This window comes from Branchiostoma floridae, chromosome 7 (assembly GCF_000003815.2).
Source record: "Branchiostoma floridae strain S238N-H82 chromosome 7, Bfl_VNyyK, whole genome shotgun sequence".
Classification (NCBI taxonomy): domain Eukaryota; kingdom Metazoa; phylum Chordata; class Leptocardii; order Amphioxiformes; family Branchiostomatidae; genus Branchiostoma; species Branchiostoma floridae.
The window spans coordinates 2,813,988-2,831,155 of NC_049985.1; the positions used below are offsets into that span (position 1 = coordinate 2,813,988).

A 17,168-nucleotide genomic window follows, 5' to 3' on the forward strand; every position below is an offset into this window, starting at 1 on the left:
TGTATCACAAGTCATTTGCAGGCCTACTACATATGCATAAAGATACAATAACTATCTTTCCTGCGCTGTGATTGGCGATGCCTATATTAGGCGAAGACCCAATCCCATATAAAGGCAGGATAGACTATTCACATGCAGTTTGACGGACTCCTCCCCACAGCCGGTTCGTCGACGCCATGGCTACGGAAACACAGAAGATCCACAGCAAGACCGCCAGCAGGTTTTCGGGGTGTAGAAGAGAGACCGAGTATTTACCTCGTTTGCGTTTACAGGGAGTATAGAATTCGAAGATTGCCCTTTTAGTGTCATGAAGATTTCGTATTTTATTTTGCTTTGTGAAACTGCGAGAAGTTGTTGCTGCGTAGGGACGAATGTGAGTTGTCTGCGTTTTGCACGTGTATCGCTCTTTGTCATGCTGAGGTCCGTTCTTCTCGCAGACACTGGCGTGCCGGGCATTGTGTATGGGTTATGGAAGAAAGCATGCCTCACTGCGAGAATAGACGCTTATTTTGGGCGTTTGTTAGACATCACAGGTATATGCAGTACTGTCTGAAAGGACGTCGACGGAGAAGGCAAGTGACACCGCCGGCACGGCCGACCCCAGCATGACTGACGCAGCAGCCTTGTGAATGAGCCGGACGTTCCATAGCAGAGCACCAGTAACACTGTTTTTGACAGTGAGACTCACCAGGACAAGTCTGCGATATCTACGACCTTCTGGGAACGGGTAGGGAAAATTGCCGACAACAGAGAAGATAGAGTAGTTTCCTACGGGCGTAGGATTTACAAGCCAAGCAGGTACGCAAGGTTTTGAGCTCGCCGCCATTTTTGGCGTCTTGTGGAATTTTCCATTTTGATTTGTCTTCCTACGTTGGCTGTTTTTTCTAGTGGATCCCTCGGCTGTTTTCTTTCTTGTTCCTTCTTGATTTTATTTTCCTGTTTTCCCCTTTTGTATGATTATGGTGTGTTTTGTTGGTCAGCAACTATTCTGTCGTTCATTTCGTTTAGCGACTCGTAATTTGCATATGTTTGCGCATCGCACATGTTTCGCGTGCGCAGGTGTGAGTGATTCTATTTGGTAAAATAGGCTTGGTATAATTAATTTTGTGTTGTCTCATTTGAGTTAGGTATGTTGATACAGCTGAGCCACCGCTAGGGCTGCTGTTTACCCCGTCTTTTCGCCATAGGAGCCTTTATGAAGCGGTACAACGTTGTTCCAGTTTCCGCACGCTCGGAGCAGAGCCCGACCTTTTTTATCAAGAAAGAGTCGGAGGCTTCAACTTATCACTGGTAGCTCTATGGGTGAGTTACGTTGTTTGAAAGGCTTTAGACAGTATTTGGTATAGTTTTTTGTCTGCCTGTCACGTTTGTTGTTGTTGTTGTGGAAGGAGTCGAACGTATTGCCTTATTTTACGTATTTTCCTTTGTTTTTTTCTGTATATTTGCTTTGTTTAATTTTGAAGTTTGAAGCGATTCTGGGCATTGCATTTTGTGGACCAGTCAGCATTCAGCAACCCGAAAAGCTGAGGGACCAGGCCTCAAGACGCTCGGACAGCTGTCAACCACTGCGGCAGTTTTCCTAAGGTGTGTCCTATATCTCAGCTAGAGGTTGTTATCTTGTTGCTCGTCAGGTCGGCAGACAACCTCGAGTTTGTAGCGAGTTTTCAGGTGATTTGATTTTTGTTTATGAGCCGATTTGCTTTCTGTTGGGTTTCTCGCTTGACAGGTTCTTGGACAACCCTAGAAAAAAAAAAAGTGTTTGCAGTTTTTTGTCTGGTTGGTGTCATGCAATAGTTTGTTGGACAATTGAACTGTTGGACAGTTTTTGTTTGCTGTTGTCGTACGACATGCTGTAAACAACCCCAGAGAGATAACAAGACTGCTGGAAAGTTTTGTTGTTGTTGTCATGCGACAGGTTGTTGGACAACCCCAGGTAAGTAACAAGACTGTTGGACAGTTTTGTTTGTAGTTGTCATGCGACAGGTTGTTGGACAACCCCAGGTAAGTAACAAGACTGTTGGACAGTTTTGTTTGTAGTTGTCATGCGACAGGTTGTTGGACAACCCCAGGTAAGTGTACAAGACTATTGGATAGTTTTGTTTGTGGATGGACGACGGGTTGTGGGATAGCACCAGGCAGGTAACAGGACTGTTGGACAGTTTTGTTTGTTGATGTACGACAGGTTGTGGGACAACACCAGGCAAGTAACAAGACTGTTGGACAGTTTGATTTGTTGATGTACGACAGGCTGTGGGACGGCACCAGGCAAGTAACAGGACTGTTGGACAGTTTGGTTTGTTGATGTATACGATAGGCTGTGGGACAGCACCAGGCAAGTAACAGGACTGTTGGACAGTTTTGTTTGTTGATGTACGACAGGCTGTAGGACAGCACCAGGCAGGTAACAAGACTGTTGGACAGTTTGGTTGGTTGATGTACGACAGGCTGTGGGACAGCACCAGGCAAGTAACAGGACTGTTGGACAGTTTGGTTTGTTGATGTATACGATAGGCTGTGGGACAGCACCAGGCAAGTAACAGGACTGTTGGACAGTTTGGTTTGTTGATGTATACGATAGGCTGTGGGACAGCACCAGGCAAGTAACAGGACTGTTGAACAGTTTGGTTTTTTGATGTACGACAGGCTGTAGGACAGCACCAGGCAGGTAACAAGACTGTTGGACAGTTTGGTTGGTTGATGTACGACAGGCTGTGGGACAGCACCAGGCAAGTAACAAGACTGTTGGACAGTTTGGTTTGTTGTCGTGCGACAGGCTGTGGGACAGCACCAGGCAGGTAACAGGACTGTTGGACAGTTTGGTTTGTTGTCGTGCGACAGGCAGTGAGACAACGCCAGGTAGAGTAACAACAGTGTACGACAGTTTTTTGTTTGCTGTTGTCGTATGACAGGTTGTTGGACAACCCCGGGTAGGTAACAAGACTGTTGGACAGTTTTGTTTGTTGTTGTCGTGCGACAGGTTGGTTAGACAACCCCAGAGAAGTAAAAAGGCTGCTCGACAGTTTTGTGACGCTGTGCTGTCGTACGACAGATTGTTGAGCAACTCCAGGAAGCCAACAAGACTGTTGGACATTTTTTGTTTGTTGTTGTCGTGCGACAGGTTGTTAGACAACCCCAGAGAAGTAAAAAGGCTGTTAGACAGTTTTGTGGGTTGTCGTACGATAGATTGTTTAGCAACCCCAGGTAAGCAGCAAAACTGTTGGACAATTTTGTTTGTTGTTGTCGTGTGACAGGTTGTTAGACAACCTCAGAGAATTAAAAAGGCTGTTAGATAGTTTTGTGTGTTGTTGTACGACAGATTGTTGAGTAACCCCAGGTAAGCAGCAAGACTGTTGGAAAGTTTTTGGACTAGAGAAGTAAAGAGACTGTTAGACAGTTTTCTGTTATCGCACGATACGTTGTTACAAATTTGTTACCCAGGTGTTAGTGGTTGGTCGCACGACAGGTTGTTTAGACAAGCCTAGGTAGGTAACATGGCTGGCGGACAGTTTTTTATTTTGTTTGTTATGCGACAAGTTGTGGGACAACCACAGGTGGAGTTTAAGACTGAAGGACAATTTTGTGTGCTATGGAGCCGTACTATTAGTTATTGGACAGCTTCAGGCTGATAACAGGACTTGGTTTTCGTTCGGTTTGTTACTTGACAAGTCGAGGGACAACTCTAGGCTGATATAGTTGGTCGTGCGACAGGGCAGCCACATGTAGGAAATGAGAATAGTACAGTTTGGCTGGCTGACTACGACAGGTTTTGGTTAACTTCGTGATGGTACATACCGAGACTGTCCGATACTTTGGTGAGATTTGTGGCATTGCAGATTGTTGATGGACCCCGTGTAGATAACGAGAACGGCAAGCAGTTTTTAACGCGATTGAGAAAATATCTACAGAAGCACTGAAGTCGAGGCCGACAATTGTGAAGATTACGGTGTGCAATGTAGAGAATAGTACGTCGTGGATAGTTTTAGGACGGACAGCACAAGATTAAAAGTTGGCACTTATATACGTATAACTGCAAGGAGTTTGAACTAATTACGAGTATCATTCGTTCGTTTTTCAACACGCTATTGTATCGCTATGATTCTTGGTACACGTACGTTTTCTTTGAAGTACAAGACAAAGAGCAACATTGTCGTAGAACATTCGTAACCAACGACGTATTCGTTAGGTGGTACAGGTTTTCAAGAGAAAGGATACCTTCATCCCGAAGGACATGCAATATGATAAATATTTTACAGGAAGCATTCAGTACAACGCGCGTGGGTGTGATGCGAGGACGTCTGAAAATACCACCTCAAGTTCAGCAACTTAGACCCACCAGCCAGCTGAGAAGTACACGCAGCAAACCATATGGGAGGACGGCGTACAGGCAGGGATGGTGGCCAAGCAAAGGGATCAAGAAGTTTAAAACCAGACTTAAAATTCAGAAACAGAGAGACAACAGCCCCAGAATTTTTTACTCTCTCGTACGTTCGAATTGTGACCTGAACTTCCATTTTGCCTTAAAGTAACAGAATATGTTAGAGGGCGTCTGTTAAACGTTTTCTTCGTAAAAAAAAAGAAAGAACATCTATACTGTCTTAGAGTTCACTGTAGGGATGACCACTGTATTTGCTTGTTTTTAATTAGAACACATCAACGTCAGAAGTTGTCCAGGAAGTGACATGTTTTTCGTTGTAATGTTGAGAAACAACTAGTTATTAAATCGGTTTGCTGTTTTCGTATGTCTCCATTTTCTTTACTTGGTAGTACGTTCCAGCGCTTATGGTTTATAAGTAATTTGAAAAGGAGCATGTTTAATATAAAGTGCCATGGATAAATACAGGTTCGTGTATCTTAGGTAGTAATTTGTTGATAACTTGACGAGGCACGAAAGTTAAAAGGCAGCAGTTATTTTGTCGTTTTATCGAAACATTTAGGCCAAAGTCTAATTTTGTTTCGTAGGTAGATCTGACATGTTTAGCTGTAATGAGTCCAAAGATGACGCTATAAAAGTTTCAGGTTAATATAGCCAGTATTAAAAGGTCACTGCTTACTTTCTAACTGTCAGCCTTTTTTGGCACACACAGGGTTAAGGCTTATTTATAGAAGACATGAAGGTTTTGCTGCACATAAAATAGAATGTCTTCAATTTATCACATATGCTTTCCAACCTAGACCTAGTAATATAGGGTTGGCTACCCAGCGCAAAACGGCATTGGCCAAAACTGGTTTCGTCAAGTATGTATCAATTCAAGGGTTAGTGGATTTTCCAGAGAGGTTGTTATCAGTGAAAAGCTAGAACAGTAGTGAGGAGGACTCTAACACTTCAATACAGATTTTTTGTTTAGATACAATTATCCCAATGTATGTGACGTAGCTTGGTTTGCTAAACGGCAGTTGAAACAAATATTTGAAACCGAATGTCGACATTTTTGTTTTGTTTATACCCGAGTTCTGATAGGGAGAAATGGGATTATATTGGGTATTTATTCTTGCAATATGTCTGGGCCATTTGTGTACGTCGAATTTGGAGAGATCCGTTATACGAAAGTTACATCTGCTGCGATAATAGACCATTGTTACGTACCGTGTCTATTCTATTTATGGGGTTGGAAGTATATTTGGAGTTTGCAACATCTGACAGAGGACACTTCTAGTAGTTTTTAGAAGAGGACCGCCGGCGATGCAAGAAATAAAAAGTATTAGACTGCACATTAGTTTTATTGTAGTTGATTCACTTCCGATAAGCAGGACACGAATAAAAGAATAATGAATGGAGGTTGGGGTAGAAAGGAATAGAGAATGATGGTGTGAAGAACTTGGCGGATGAGAGTGGGAGAAGTAAGGATGAGAGTGGGAGAGAACGATAGAGTCAAGGAAGGTTAAGATGAGATTGGGGATAGTAGAAGGTATGGATATTTATGAACGATGGAGTGAAGGAAAGTTAGGATGAGATTAGGAATAGTAGGAGGTAAGAAGGAAGAATAGTAGCGCCAATATTGTATAGTGATTGTTATGGTAGGTCTGGACCACCACCCATGTAAGTGGTAGAGTCCGCTAGTGGTTACGTCACGCACTGTGTGGTGCTGGTTGTTTACCATCATGGAACGGTTCCATAAGAAGTTGTCAATAGACTATGTTGAGTATGTTGACTTATGCGTCCACTGTCGTCCTTGAGTATACACCGCACGCGTTCCCTATTGGCGTGGAGTCAGCGGTTGGTCTCCTAGAACCCACACACGCACCAAGAAGCTTGGATGCCACGCAACTCAGGTAATGATACTAAAAAGAAGAGGCGCGACGGAAGGCACCACCCCATAGCTTCATATGGATGAGTCAATCACTGCGCAGAAAGAATAGGTAACTATCTTTCCTGCGCTGTGATTGGCGATGCCTATATTAGGCGAAGACCCAATCCCATATAAAGGCAGGATAGACTATTCACATGCAGTTTGACGGACTCATCCGCACAGCCTGGAATCCGTCGAAGACGTGAACATGGGATAGAAGGAGTGGGACAAGGGAAAAGAGGTAGGCACGATGGAGCGCAGTTTTTCTTTTTCGCCCGCCCACCCACCCACCCACTCAGTCTGGGGAATGTTATATGTATCACATCTTCGCGCGACTCCAGGCACCACCCCATAGCTTCATATGGATGAGTCAATCACTGCGCAGAAAGAATAGGTAACTATCTACATGTACAATTTATATTGTACAAAAAGAGAAACAAACAAAACAAAACAAAACAATACACAAAATCTATTCTACATGTCTGAAAATAATGAGAATGGGTACCTGGTCTGAGCACTTAGGCAGTAGCCACACGTTTCACAACATGTATACATATAAATATGCTTGTTCACTCTTGCACACTTGGTAGTATAATTGATACAACAGTTACTGCAAGAAGATTAAGCTTTGAATAATCAAGAAAATGTATTGTAAATTCGCACAAAGAGCAAAACCATAAAAGCTACAAAAGTTAACATCTCTATTTTTTAAAAGTTTTTTTCTTCAAGTAGTTTTTCTCCAATCTTTTGCCTTTTACTGTAACAGGAAATATATATATATATATATATATATATATATATATATATATATATATATATATATATATATAAAATAAGAACTACTGTCTCAATCATTCTATTATGGATGGATACATGTATCTTTTAATCCTTCTACATTTCAATCATACTAGGAAAAGATGAAAGCCAAGATTACTGAAATATACAATCGTTATGTAACTTTACAAAAAAATAAATGATTCGGTATATTGTTTTAATCTTTTTCCATTTTTATTAATTTTTTTTGTTGAATTTTGAAATACCTGGGTGGCCCCATTTAACTTTCATGAATTGTTTCTAAAGTTACCACTATGCACATATTTAGAAAATAAGTAAAACTACAAGTCAATAAGTAACATATAAGGTTCTAACACATGTAACAGATGGTACACATAAACAAAACGTATTACTTGAGACATAGAAGAAAGACAATTATTGAAATATAAGTCGTAATCCTTACTCGTGTCCTTTACCAGTCCAGGTCTACATTGTATATTCAGTTCAACCTCTGTAACACAACTGGCAATGTTTGCAGTAGATGGCCAGGCCATGGCAAGATGGCCAAACACTGTTCCCTCATCACCAGTTTTGTTACAGAGGAAGTTAAGTGTCAGGTCCACAGCAGTGAAGGTTTCTAAGGAGGACTGTACTGCTGTAGATGCCTAACATGGCCGTGCCTCATGAACACAGGGGACATCATAGGCGCTGAACCTCTGACATCGACCCTGTAGACATGAGACACACCCAGCAGTACAGTCCTCCAACTGCAACAGGTCTACACAGCTTCCGTAAACCCGTTGATCTGTTTACCGTAAGTTAATAGATCGATCATCAGGATGTTTGTACCATGGTATTTGAGGATGGCTCCTAGGTTTGATGCTTCAAAGAGAACAAGGGCCAGCACCAGGAATAGCATGGAATGGCCTTGCAGATGAGCTTGCCTCTGAAGATGTGAACAAAATGAGATCATTGCTTCTGTATTGATGTCTAGTTATGAACATATGCATCATTGAATCATAGAAAGTACAGTTACTGTAGAGCAATATGTAGTGTAGCTAACCAACATTCTCTCACATGCCTTATATTTATTCATTAGTAAACCATTAAGACATTCACAATTGTAACCTACCATCTTGCTGTCCACCACCTCCTGGACTTTTTCCATTGGTTCTGCAACATAGAAAAGGTGGGTAAGAAATGCTTCAGCTGAGATTTGCTATCTAGACTTGCACATTCTATAAATGCAGAATGGTACTTTTGATTTCATATTTGAGAGCAATCAATATATTTTAGCTAAAGATGGATAAAGACAGATAGTCAAATTGAGGTGGCAACATCAAGAGTTACTTATAAAATGTATTTAACCCTAAATGAATCTTAATAAAAAAAACTTAAACATTGAATAAATAAATATAAAATGCCATCATTATTCTGGGAAATACTTGAGTTTTTTTTTAAAACACTCAAGTATTTCCCAGAATAATGATGGCATTTTATATTTATTTATTCAATATTTAAGTTTTTTTATTAAGATTCATCTAGGGTTAAATACATTTTATAACTTCTATAACAACTTCAAATGAAATACTGACACTGTCCATCTCTGTCTGTCCCATCCAGCAAGAGTGTCCCACATTAATTATTTATTAAGATTCTCCAAATACAGAAGAGGGTTTTGGCGGAACAGGTGTTCTTGTTATAGAAGGTGCCTTATCAAGGCCACCATACGGAATGGCAAATCTTTCACCCATCCCAATGTCAGGCTATGTCCCACTCGAAGTCAAAGCTTTTGCAGCTATTTCAGAATCTGTGAACCTTCTTTGTATCAATATTTCTGATTTCTAGGTTACCAAACAATTTTTTCCTTACCAGGTCCTGATGAGATTCCGTACAGGTTCAGTTTGTTTAACCTTGGCTGGTACCCGGTGTGGGTCTCACTCCGAGTGACCAGCACAAGCCTCCTTAACCTTGGCTGGTACCCGGTGTGGGTCTCACTCCGAGTGACCAGCACAAGCCTCCTTAACCTTGGCTGGTACCCGGTGTGGGTCTCACTCCGAGTGACCAGCACAAGCCTCCTTAACCTTGGCTGGTACCCGGTGTGGGTCTCACTCCGAGTGACCAGCACAAGCCTCCAATGCTGCACCGTTCCCCGGAAACCGCTGAACACCAGGCACCATTCCGTCTCTCTCTCCACATACATTAATGCTCATTTTTACAACGAATCTGACCGTGCAGGGTATTTTCGGACCCCATTTTGTTTTGCCTATAGACATATTTCTGTTGGTTCTAATGACTTAGGTATATAACTGTTTCATCTATCTATGAAAAATATTTTGACAGCAATGGGCAAAACTAAAGTGTGACATGTTTCTGGTAGGTCATACGTCACATACTTGAGTGAAAAGAGTACGTCTTTACGTCTGTATTTGTACATGGCAGTGATGCTATAGACAGTGCTGTGATGTACAGAATGTATGGTGGATTAACGTTCCATTGTTTTGATATTTTATCACATCATTTATCGTAACAAAATAATGTTACATCTGTGCATTATACACATTTAATTGTTGCTATAATATGCACTATTGCAGGAAATCATAGCACGCTATATATACAGTTACTATAATAAATGATTATACTATGTGATTAAGATTCGTTTGAAAGATTTAAAAACAGGTTATAACAGTTTTATAATAACCTAAATTGAAATGTCCCACTTGAAGTCAAAGTGGCCTTTTGCAGCTATTTCTGTGAACCTTCTTTGTATCAATATTTCAGGTTACTAAACAAGAATGATTTTTCCTTTAAGTTACCTGATGAGATTCCATACAGGTTCATTTCTTTTAGTGTAGTCTGGTAGCCAGAGTGGGTCCGCATTGTTCCCTGGAAACTACTGAACTCCTGGTGCCAGTCCGTTCCTCCATGCACATTAGATGTAGTTATGGGTAAGATGTCATCACTGTTGTACAGACTCCGGATCCCAATCACGAACCATATCCCGTCTGCTGTGTCTATGATGTACCAGTCATACTGATCAGCACCTGAAGAAGACAATATGTCAAAACAACGAACTTGAACGTACACAGAATTAGCTCACCAGTGCAATTATACCCAAAGTGTATTTCGAGCCCTGTTTTGAATTTGCACCTAGTGAAGCAGTCACTGCAAAAACCACGAACATTAAAGTTTAAACCACCGCAAATATTTCTGCATTCACAGTATGCAAATCACTACCTTATCTAATTACAAAAGTTTTGAAGTCTACTGCATTCCAAGATAGGACTCTCAAACATGTGACATTTTATACAATGTAACTGAGAAAAAGAATTTGAATTATGCAAATAATAATCTTATCAATGAGGAAATACTATGATTCCACAGTGGTAAATGATTTGTATTTATTCTTGCGGCATTTGGCAGTTGTGAAAATGCGGACAATGTTGGACAGAAATCATGCAAGTGAGGGATGAGGAAGGATACAATAGTTTTCTCTGCTTAACTCTATTTATTTATCATATCTATTCAAAATGCAACAGTACATCACACAGACGTACACATGTATGTCCCAAGTCATGGAAAGTCCCAAGTCATAGAAATGTAGGAAACAAACACTAGATGACCCTGGGTACAAATGTCATCCTGTCTCTTGAACAAGTTAGTGTACACATAAACATTCTTGAGCATGTAATATTAGAATGTCTTCCGCAGGGCTGTCTCCAGCTTTATATTTTTTTCCTTCCCACTCATTGTTTGGGAGCTCAAGAAATCAACTGCAGTCGTTTGGACTTTGGATATGAAATAAATAATGTACCTGTAAGAAAATAGATCCTCACTGGAATCCATATCTCATGTTCGCATGGCTCATCGGATATCAGTATGATCCCTAAAATTAGTTGGAAAATAGATATATATAGATATATAATTATATAGAATATGACACAATGTATTCCGTATCCCTCGAGGTACCAGCCCAACCAGGGTAGCATTGGCTGACGTCCAGAAAATGGTCCAACCTGTGAGAGGGCTGGAAGCATGTTGTATGTTATTTAGGTCATACCCAAAGGAGAAAACACATGTTTCAGTGAGAAATTTAGAAATTGAGCAAAAATTGCAATTCTCACGTAAGGTTAAGAAGCATGATGTCAAGTGCTGCTAAGAAGATGGCCACTTTAGAAAACAAACCCATGATCTGCAACCATCTTCACCTCCTTTGCAATGTGTGGTAGAAAAATTTGAAGAAAATTTGTGATGGCCAGTCATTAGTCCCAAGAAACTATATGAAATGAAACACTCTTTCCTTGATCTCTAATGTCTGTTGATCAATTTAGGATATAATCCAAACTTAATGTCCTTTAAGCCTTAACACTCACATCAAGATTCAGGAAGTGCACAATGTATGATGTATTGAAATGGCTTGGGTGGACCAGTAGTGGTGGACACCCTTTTACTGGTTAAGCATGTAAACTTTGTATGACAAGTTCACAGCACATATCGTGTTGAGAGTGTTTTGTTTTCATGGGATTTATACAAAATACATTTCTTGCCTTACCTGCTTCCGAGAAGGCCACGTTTAGGAATAAGGCCCCTATAATCAGGCAGCATAAATTGGGTGTGCCCATTTTGCCAACTGCAGGAAGAAAAAAGATTATGCTACATTATGATATATTTCTCTCAGAATTTTGTATCATGACAACTGTAAGCATTGACTGTTTCTGATGTTAATTGTCTAATGTTATAGTTTTAGATTGCTCTCACTTACAAAGAAGATAAAGTTGAATGTGTTTTTCTACAGGAGGTACATCCTTTAATCCAAAACAATTTGATTTCATGGTTCTAGATTAAAATTTTGCAAACAATGAAACATAGCAAGAAGTGAATGGAAGGTCAAAACAAAAACCAAAAGTAATCAAAGAATATACATATACGTCCTCCTCATGTTCCTATTGTTTAACACAATTCTTGTTTTACCTGAGAACCAATACCACATTACACACAAAAGTACACACTGTTTAAATTTTTTCAAAATTTCCAAAGACACTATATATACTGGTTGTTGCCAAATCGGGATGTGTGTACTACACACAAATGTACTTTATTTGTGGTTATTGCACAGATAAATGGAAAGCGGACCTCAAATAGGGCAAGGTGGTTAATAATATCATGTTGTTTTCGTTTACAAAGCTTCTTCTATTTTGAGAGATTTAATTTTGCATTTGTAGAGATGCCAGTTGGGAACACGATACTGGGTAAAAGAGAAGAAAACAACATAAATTTTGCATTTATCTACTTTAAATTGTTCAAGATTGGTGGAAGGGATGGGTACTTAATTTCAGTTCTTCTTCTTCTTCTTACACTGCCTCGTGCACAGCATGATGTGGACGCCTCTAAGTCTTAGACTTTTAGTTCATACCAAAGTTATACCAATTTGTATTACCCATAGACTTTGCTACCGATTTGTTTATTCAAGTATGCACCCCTATTCAAGGCAAGTCACAGACCAAATATTGTTACACACGTCATACATACCTGCTGCATGACCAAATATGGGCATCCATTAGTGTTTTCTTTGTTTACCAATCCCCTCCTCATGCATGAGGGTTGGGAACTATGGTCGCTTCCAGCCCCACAGATTTTGTCTTTGACTATTGCCTTGAATCAGGGGTGCGTACTTTAATTGTCAAAGCAGTACCAAAGTGTATGGTACTGTAAATGCAGAAACTTTTCGGTTTTCGCAGTGTCCGCTTCACCGCGAACTTAGAACCACCACGAAAATTTTTGTATGGCAGTAAGAGACTACAGTGCATGGTGCTACTGGGAACTTAAAACCACCGCAATAAGTCCCTCTTCCCACTACCGCGAAATTAAATCCCCGCAAACTTAATTGCATTTACAGTTGTAATACAAATCAAACATGAAGATACAATATAAAAGCCTCATGATGTCACTTAACAAGAAGGAAGTGTTACATACTGATGATTAGAGACAATTCCATATCATTTGTTACCTTATCAATGGGCAAACTGGACCTCTGGTCTGTATAGAGACTTGAATTTCACCCGTGACAGTCAACCTGTAGAGAAAAATCATGTTACACGTCCAACTTACCTGCATGACCAAATATGGGCACCAATTGTTGTGAAAGAAGAAGTGGTTTCTTTGTCTAATTCAAGATTCTCCAAACACTTGCCCAGCCTCATCAACAATAAAACATATCAAATGGGAGGATGGTTAGAAATCAAACTTTGGACTTCCAATCTTTGAGATAGTTTTTCCAGCAATGTTACAGGGTTGTAACATTTCCGTTGTAAATGATGGCCAGCAACTGGCATGTTCAAAGTTCCAACATTGCTAAAATTTCTGACGGAGTAATTGTTGATTTTTACCTCTGACTACACATCAGATGAACGTCATTACTAATAACAGCTTTGTTCATGTTCAACTCGGTGGCATGAAAATAACTTACCTCAAGCTCCTTGCATGGTGTCCCTAGCAGGGTCCAACAGCAAAGAGAAAGATGGCGGATGTACTTCGGCTTTTATGGCTAATGCAGGGAAGGGGAATCCCCAATAATAATGCCAGCCAATCAGGGCTTTTCATGTAATGTTAAGTCCAGTGAGTCATCTTTATTTTTAGAAATAGGCTCAGGGACTTTTCAGCTTTGGTCATGTGATTTATATCCTCGTTGCAAGTACACCTGCTTGTCATTGTTTATTTATTTGTTTATTTATGCATCTTCAGGTTAGTCCCTTCAATTAGTTATGTGGGCGAAGCCACATTTAGTTTTTCCTCAGATATTTGCATATTTCACCCGGAAAACAGGAAAAATGGAAGCTGTAAACATGTACTCCACGTTTCAAGCTTTTTGATTGGCTTAAAGTCGCACTTTCTCGGTTGTGAGTCAGAGGTGAACCTATCAACACACAGAACACAATCAGCATCGACTTTGATAATAGCCAATCAGAACTCATAAAAAATGGAAGCTGTAAACATATGTACTCCGCGTTTCCAGCTTTTTGATTGGAACAAAGTTGCAGACTGTCTCGGGTGTACGCAGAGGTGAACCAATCAACGCACAGAACACAAAATGGCATTCGGCATGCAGTTGGATAATACTATAGCAGCTGAGATGACCAAACAGTCGCTCAAGGGAGAAGTTGCCCGCCATGAAATGAACGAGATTGATAAATTTTCACACAAAAACATTATGTTCAGAAAATTGGACCTTAGAATCTTGCAAATTCAACGGTGAACGGATGTGTTCAAGCTACAAAATACATTTGTATACGTTATAAAACGTGCGCCTGTAATATGTTGGCTCAGTGGTATTATTCACGCGTGGTAAACCAACGCGCCGGGATCGAATCCGTGGACAGATGATATTTTTACCTCCATGAAATGTCATGGAATGGAGGTTATATTTTCTGTTATGTGTCTCTGTCTGTGTAGATGATTACTCAAGAACGGCTGGATGGATTGGTTTCATACTTGTTGTGTTGGTGGGGTGTGATGAAAGCTCGAATCGATGAGATTTTGGGCGCCGTATCTGTCGTTATAATCGATGTAATAATATCAGAAATCACTCCTATATTTGAGATATATTGGTACAGGCATCATGCTTTATGTGTTTGTTAATGGGCTTAGCTCCAAGCAGATGGTGAGGTGACAGCTGTTTGGGGAACCCCGAGTTTTTTTAATATGATAATTAGTTTTATTTATGTCTGCTTAGGATATCATGGAGATGTGAAGCGTAAGTATAATTGTAAGAAGTTGAAGTACATTTAACGATAATGCTTAACAGGTATGGATGTCTCACATACTGTACTGCTGATTTGAGTGACATGGTGATTAAAATGCCATTAGGTCCTCTCATCTGGGTTGGGTGTCAGAAGTTTTATGGGCGATACAGATGTTCTGATTTTGTTACGATAAGGGACAGTTGTTAGTTGTCTCTTTCGTAGCCAGTGGTACTTGTTTTTTAGCAGACGGGGTTGGCGCCAAGTATTCATCTTACAGTTGGTGTAGGGCTGTCAGAGGAAAGTGTGCATCTCGTTTTTGTACCGTGTGAACAGCTGATGTTATGACATATTGGTGGAAAATCAAATCACCATCTGACTGAAGTTGGCCACATCCCTTCTTCTTTCTGAGTTTCCCAACTTCCTCCCACCACACAGCTCTGAGGCACATAGTCGAACCTCAATAATGCTGACAACCTTAGACAGTTTAAATGCCAAACATCAAGCTTAAGGAACACCACGCTACCATATGCCGTCGACCTCTTAAACGCACATTACACAATTAAGTGTCACATTTTGATAATTACTAATCAGATGGACATCCTCTGTGTCATTAGATAAATACACCACTACTTTCCCATAACATTTATATTATATAACCATTACTCTCAAATGCAACCGACTATAAACATAACGGCACTGAACTTTAATCCAACACATTCCAACAAATTCTAAACTGAACCATAAATAAACAAGCGGGCTTTAGCGCATTCTGGAAACTGTTAAGTGCATTGTTTACTATGTTTCCCCGGCCATTGCTACACATGCATTGGTCTGCCACTTTCTGTTGTGTCGCGAGAAAATAACATTTCAAAGACAGTGTAACTGATAGCAAGTCCTTTGGGATTCTATTCCCAGTGGAACTTTAATCCAACACAATAATATAATAAGGCTGTTTATCTATGGATTTCATATTTACAACGACAAATTTGTATCAATCGGCAGGCACTTACTCAAGGTTAAATTGGCAAATCGGCATGTCAGTAAACTGCTGATAGCAGCGATCAAAACACGGCCCGAAAATACATCAACCAGCGGTAAATCCGTTCTGCTGTTCCACTACACAGTTATGACGTTCTATGAAACTTTTCATCCGTTGTTTGGTCAGCAAATGGTGGCAAAATACTTTGTTTGTGAATGGTTCCCAAAAAATATCCCCGCAAAACACAGTACAAACTCCCTACAGCACGTCCCCCATGTGGGGCTGTAATGGTATCGCCAGTGAGATCCGTCCTACTGGCCTTTGGATGTGATCACTTTCAAAAATAGGGGTGAAGGGGCGTGCTGAAATATGATTCAAAATGGCGCGTGTTCGGATTTCCACTGAATTTGTGTAACAAAGCCTGGCCCTGTACTTTAAAGAGGGATACTTCAAGGCATGTTGGTTGTGTTGGATGGACAGTTTATTGATATTTCACTATATTTACTGTGATGATGATTGTGTAATGTGAGGACGAAGAGTAGTGTTGCTTGAAATTACAATCGCTGCCCTCTTCCCACGGCTTGATTAACAGATGAAAACATACCAGAAGATTGATTAACTTGTCACTGCAACATGCGATCTTTGTGAGCTCAAACTTACAAGGTTTTAAGTCGTATACCTTACTGGTCTTGTAAAGCACTCAAAAGAATTTGCAAACCGGAGCTAGTTTTTGACTGACAGATGGGTTCTGAAAAGTGTTGGATTAAAGTTGCGTTGGATTAAAGTTCAGTGCCGTTACATACCATCCACAAAAAAGCACTAAATATTTCATGGAGGTATGAGGTCCCCGAACTCTAGTTTATTTTTTATTTTTGCTGCATTTTCGCGAAAATGTTGCCTTTCTTGTTGCTTCTTTTCTTGCGATTTGCTTTCTTTTCCCTTCGCCCAAATCCTGCATTTTTTTTCAAAAATGTTGCCTTTCTAGTGTTCTTTTAGAATATCAAACCTCATTTACTTCAGGTGTACAATACACTCATGTATCAGTCATCTGGCCATTTTGACCACTTTTTAGTGGTCCCTTAGATACTTACATAATTTTCCCCATTGACACAAGCAATAAGATTTCTGTATGTAGTGACTACCTGACTTTCCTAGATTTTGTTGGTCTCCTACGTTGTTTTCTTGGGTAAGTTTGATTGTAACACTCACATAATGTAGTATATAACAGTATAAGAGGGAATTCCCCTTGTGACTAAGAGGGATCATGTTACATGCTTTGCTTTACCTTTATGTCCAAATATGGACACCTGGTTGAGTCATGGATATGTACACAGAGAATAAACAGGGTTTTGTTGCCTAGTTGCACTTCTGCTTTTACAGACTGAAGAA

The 17,168-nt window shown here is 40.2% G+C and overlaps 1 protein-coding gene and 1 long non-coding RNA gene across 2 annotated transcripts in view; both read left to right on the plus strand.

Annotated features, from left to right (window-relative positions):
* Positions 1-17,168, plus strand: part of LOC118418927 (ATP-dependent (S)-NAD(P)H-hydrate dehydratase-like) — a 120,982-nt gene that overhangs the window by 43,386 nt on the left and 60,428 nt on the right. The gene's annotated exons all lie outside the window — the stretch shown is intronic.
* On the plus strand, positions 1,483-5,709 carry LOC118418928. Its single transcript, XR_004831560.1, has 2 exons — positions 1,483-1,584; positions 4,254-5,709. It is a non-coding gene; the product is annotated as an uncharacterized LOC118418928 (long non-coding RNA).